The sequence below is a fragment of the Cynara cardunculus genome (assembly GCF_001531365.2).
Source record: "Cynara cardunculus var. scolymus isolate 2C chromosome LG 1, CcrdV1, whole genome shotgun sequence".
In the NCBI taxonomy this organism is placed as follows: Eukaryota; Viridiplantae; Streptophyta; class Magnoliopsida; order Asterales; family Asteraceae; genus Cynara; species Cynara cardunculus.
This window is the reverse complement of record NC_037528.1, coordinates 2,952,117-2,958,029: the sequence shown is the minus strand read 5'-3', so window position 1 is coordinate 2,958,029 and position 5,913 is coordinate 2,952,117. Positions and strand designations below refer to the sequence as shown.

Below are 5,913 nucleotides of genomic sequence, written 5' to 3'. Positions count from 1 at the left end.
ACACTATATATCATCAATTATATTTATATATAATAAATTAGATATATATATATATATATATTTTTTTTTTAAAGGAAATAATGCAAAAGGAGTATATTACCCTTAATTTGACAAAGCAATTATTAGTGGAGTTAGAACAAGAGATCCATTAATAATAAAAATGAAACCACGGTGACCATCAATATAACTGTTTTGCTTGAGGGATCCAATCCAAAATTTTCAATAACCATAGGGACGAATTTGCAATTTACTTTTTTTTTATTTGCCAAGTCATATTAAGTTACCGGTTACCTGGTATACATGTTAACTAAACCCCTAAATAAACAAAAAGTTTGACTCAGACCCTAAATGATGACTTTAAAATTTGGTTTTTCACCGTAGGAATCAAGTGAAAGTTAGCTCCAATTTAATACAATTTTTTCTTATTTTAAGAGGTTGGGATTCTTATTTGTCTTGTGGACCAATTATTCTCGGACACCAAAAACAAGTTATTATAACATATAGGTATCCTTGGTTTATATTACCTTAATTTAAATAGGTACAATTAATTACTCTATAGTTACAAGTTATTCACAGTTAAATGTAATTTTAGTTAAGGTTTGTGAAGAAACAATCTTTGTCTATGGTTCCATGACCCTAATACTCATGGTGTTCGGTTCAGGTTTCATCATTTATAATTCCCATAAGAATTGGAAACTAATTCAAGAAAATGATGACTCTGCTCTGCCTGAAAGTATCAACTACTCAAGATGAAGGCGAATTCGTCAACAATTGTACTGCTAGCAATAATTATAATAAGTATGATCATTGCTAAAACCATCAACATCCTTAAGGCGGTCACATAATCTTCCAGATTCTTCTAAACAACAGTGAAACTCATCAACAAATTAATAGGAAAATTGACATAAATAGTCAATTAGAAAATAAGGTTTCACTTTTCAGTCATTTTGTGGTGCAAATTCATTTTTCAGTCATTTTGTGGTGCAAATTCATTTTTCAGTCATATGTGTAAAAGGTTTACACATGCCCATATGGTAAAGGTTTATGGATCCAAAATGGAGAATAGAATTTCAAAATCTCTAAAACAAAAATACATTCAATTACAATAGATTCTCAATTTTAGAGATTACGACATTAATTATATTATATAATATTCCATTAATCTAATAAACTATTATTTCTCTTTCTAAAAAATTAATTTCAAAGTTTCATATTGGTGAGAATATATTAAAAACATCTCTGACAAAATAATCATTTTTGGAGAGTTCTCTAAATTTGGATAAAATTTTCACACCTTCTCCTAATTTTTCTGTTTTGGAGAAAAGAGATGGTGACGGATTTTTTTTTTTTCAATGAGGAAAAGTTAAATATATTTTTTTGTTTTCATTTATAGTTTATTTTATATCCCTTTGCATCGCACAATCACACAACTAGTTACAGATTATAATACATATGATATTGTTTTACATTTGATTTGAATTTCTATCGAAATATTGCTTTATGTTTGATTTGATTTTATATAGAAATGTAAATATTTTCAAAAGAGTACCCGTAAAATTGTTTCGTGGTTTAATCAACATAAATTGGTTGTTGCAACAAAATGTTTTATTAAATGAAAAAGTTCAAAAAAAGGCAACTAACTTTTTCATTTTAAACGATTAAGTGTTTAAACTATTTTTTTGTATGAAAAAAATCATTAAACTTTCTTATTTTATAAGATTAAGTCTTTGAACTATTTTTTTTTAATGAAAAAACCATTGAACTTTTTTATTTTGAATGAAAAATCATCGCTCCCCCCTCGTCACTCCTCGTAGCCCCATCGTTGTCTATTCTACATATCGCCTATCACGTTGTTGCCCCTGCCATTGATGATAGATAAAAACAAATCAAAAAGAGGGAGATTGATAGTATGGGCCAAAAATGTGATAGGGATATGGAGAAGAGACAATGATGGGGCGACAAGGAATGGCGAGGGAGAGTGATACCGGCGTTTGATTGGGGTTTGAATGACACAGGGTTTGAGAACGGTAAAATTAATTTAGGTTTCGTTTTACTTTAAAATCTTTTTGGTCAATTATATTTAGCTTTTCTTCGGTTAAAATGATGTAGGTAACCAAATTGGCAAATTCTAAAATTTTGATGGTTTATTTTATTGAAAAAAAATGTTCAGGGATTTATTCATTTAAAATGAGAAATTTTAATAATTTTTTCATTAAAAAAATAATTGAGGGACTTGATCATTAAAAATAAGAAACATTAATGATTTTTTTATTAAAAAAATAGTTCAAATAATTGGTTGGGTTTTTCCAAATTTATAAATCACAATAATGTTTAGGCCATTTTTAACCATTCAATAACTAATACAACTCAAAACTAACAACCGCAAGTTGTCAATGCAACTAAAATTATATATTTGATACATATATTATATGTCTTCAAGATTACATATTAATGCTATACAAATGAGTTTATGACCAACGTACGACACAAGGATAACTAACTGATTAAATTATTTCTAAGCTATAATAACAACATGATTCCAAACATGCATATATAAGATAATTCAACATAGCTCCATCCCAACCTGCGTCATAAAATTTTAGAAAAGAAAAATAACAATCATTAATTTGGTTGACGTTTATAGAAAAGAAAACATGCATGGGAAACACGTACCTAATCTCATTTTCCAATCTTGATGATTTATCTTCTCTTGTTTTGCCTTCTCTGGATCATTTGCTCTATTTCATCAACAATTGCATTCAACCACTTCGGCCTTCCTGTTGACAACATGAAATATCCCAACAACAATCCGACTAGGGTTCCACATCCATATCCCAACATCACCACTTTCCATGTAAATACACTCTCTTCTTCTCCATCAACTTCAAGYTGTGGGGCACTTGCATGTTCACACTCCTTGGGCAGCGGAAACCCACATAGTCCCGGATTCCCTTCGAATGAAGTGTTGAATGTACTCAACTGTGTTCCACCAGGAATACGTCCCACCAGAAGGTTCTGTGAGAGATTTAAGACTTCAAGACTCGTGATGTCTGCAAGACTTTGAGGAATCTTTCCCGATAGTTGGTTTCGGGATAAGTCTAATGATTCAATCTCAGAGAGGTTACCTATAGTCTGTGGGATCTGACCATTGAGGTGGTTGTTGGATAAGTTGAGCACTATCAACGAGTTAAGAGTGCATATTTCGTTCGGAATCTCTCCTTCAAATTTGTTACCGGATAGATCAACAATCGTGTAGTCGTTTGAAAGTTTCTCAAAAAAGAGTTGCTGACCTTTCACCACAACAGTGATAGAGTAAAAGTCGTAAAGATTCAAATACGTATTCTTGCCATCCTTGACCACATTCTTCATAGCATCAAAATTTTGAAAATATTTTCCAGGGAGATGGCCTCCAAACTCATTTTGAGATAAGTCAAGAACWCTCAAACTAGGAAATGGGTGTTCGATCATAGAAGAGCTTCTTTCTATGGGACCATGAAACTTGTTTGATCGGAGGACAAGAACCTTCAGATATCGAAGACGTCCTAACTGGTCAGGGAATGCACCAGYTAAGCGGTTGTTTCCCAGATCAAGCACTTCCAATTCTCGGCATTTGGAAAAGCAACTTGGCACCTTACCTTCAAATTGATTTCCATTCAGAATAAGCCCAATTAAATTTTCACCACATACATGTGGAATGGTGCCATTAAAACTATTGTTCCCCATATCTATAACTGCAGGAGAGAACTTCATATCTCCAGGTTTAATCACTCCGCTAAAGCGATTATTGGACAGATTCAAATATTCTAGATTGTCCATGTTCCAAATTGATGGAGGGAATGGCCCTGTTATGATGTTACGGGAGAGATCCAAGACAGACATTTCATTTCCTCCTATCTCCCTAATGTGGCCATCGATTTCATTTCTCGATAGATCTAAAACTTGAAGTTTTCTCATGGCCCGTAAAGACTCTGGAAACACCTTTATCTTGCAAGATGCTAACCGCAAGGTTTGAAAATTAGGATTGACATAGCGACTGACATTATTGGTCATAACAGATAAACCACTATACGAGAGAGAGAGATATTCAAGGGTCCTGAGGCTTGATAATAAAGTATCCAACGACCACACACCTCTAAATTTATTATTTGAGAGGTCAAGATAAGTGAGGTTGACGAGTTTCCAAAATGCTTGCGTAGTGGAGCCTTGATCAACCATGTCAATCTTGCCAACAAATTGATTTCCACCAAGGGATAATATCTTTAATGATTGATGGTTGAACAATTCTGTTGGTAAGCTCCCATTGAACATGTTGTTGTCGAGATATATAGTTTCTAGTGAGGGAAGAGTAAACAACCAAGAAGGCAACGTTCCATTAAGCTTGTTATTTGATAAATATAGAGTAGTAAGGTGCTTAAGATTAGCTAGGGATTTGGCAAGGGGACCCATCAAACTACAATCACCAAGTATTAAAGTATTCAAAGACTTGAGATGGTAAATTAAGTCGGGTATATGTCCTGATAAGTTGATGCCTGAGAGATCCAAGTMAGTCAAAGACTTGAGATGGCCAATTGAGTCGGGTATTTGTCCTGATAAGTTGGTGTACGAGAGATCTAACAACTTGAGAGGGATGTTAGTGTTTGTGTAAACWTTRGGAAGTTGACCGGTGATATTAATGTTATATCCCAAGTCAAGTTCTTCCAAATACGGAAGATTGAAGATGTTATCAGGTAATTTTCCTTGCAAACGGGTGGACCAAAGATGGAGTGATTTCATTGAAGAAGAGATATTAAGATAAGTGGGTAAAGTTGAAGAGATATTAACCTCGTCAAGCAAAAGCTCTTCCAATGAAGTAGAGTTGTGGAGGAGATTGTAGAAAACATGAGGTTCAAGCTTCAAATCATTATTCCAAGAGAGATCCAAAGAAACCAATTTAGGAAGAAGTGAGATTTCTGAAGGAATTTGACCTGTGAATCCACAATCAGAGATGTTGAGATGGGTAAGACTACTGGAGAGCATGCCAATTTTATGTGGAAGTTGGGAATCGGTAAGATCATTGAAGGCAAGGTTGAGTGATTGGAGATGAGGAAGGGTGAAGAGGGTGGAGTTGGGGTGGATGGTACCTCGTAGCATGGCACAGGGAAGGTCAAGAGCGATCACATCACCCGTGTATTGGCTACAAGTGACTCCATTCCACGTACAACAATCAATGCTCTTTTTCCAGTTCATCATAACTGGATGATAACCAGAGCCAAGCCGACGTTGACAAAAATAATAATAATAAAAAGATGTGTCATTGATGGAAAAGAGGTCTTGTTTAAAGAGAAGCAAAGCATGGGTGTGTTTAGGAGAGCATTTATGAGTGGTATTAGAGAAAGAGGAAAAGGATGAAGCAAAAGAGAGGAAGACAAAGAAAAAGAGAAAGGAGAGAAACAACTTTGAACAATTCATTCTCTTTAATTGCATGTGTTTGCTTGAAGTGTAAGCATTTGCAACTACTTTGAACACATATATATACAACTCATGAAGTGATTACCGGAATTTGCTTGAAGTGTTTATATCAAATGAATAAATAAATATTATTGAATTAAGTTGTTAGTAATAAAATTAACATATTTTACAAGAGTTTGAGTTTGCCCCTTTATAAACCAATGTTAACGTGAACAAAATACTTGTGGGAGAGCATTTAAAAAAATAAATCTATAAAATGAAAATACAAAAAGCTAAAAATCTATTAAAAAACTAAATGTTATAATTTTTTCTAAAAAAATGATAAAAAGCAAAAGTTAAAATTTAATAAAAAGTTAGATTCATTCGACTATAATTATAATTGATTTTATATATTTGAATTTTGTAGATTCATTAATTATGTTATTAAGACGTTGAATTTCTCATAAGTAAATTTTAGATGATATA

At 33.0% G+C, this 5,913-nt stretch overlaps 1 pseudogene; it reads right to left on the bottom strand.

Moving 5' to 3' along the window:
* Positions 1-3,542: 3,542 nt before the first annotated feature.
* Positions 3,543-5,913, bottom strand: part of LOC112520679 — a 10,917-nt pseudogene continuing 8,546 nt past the window's right edge.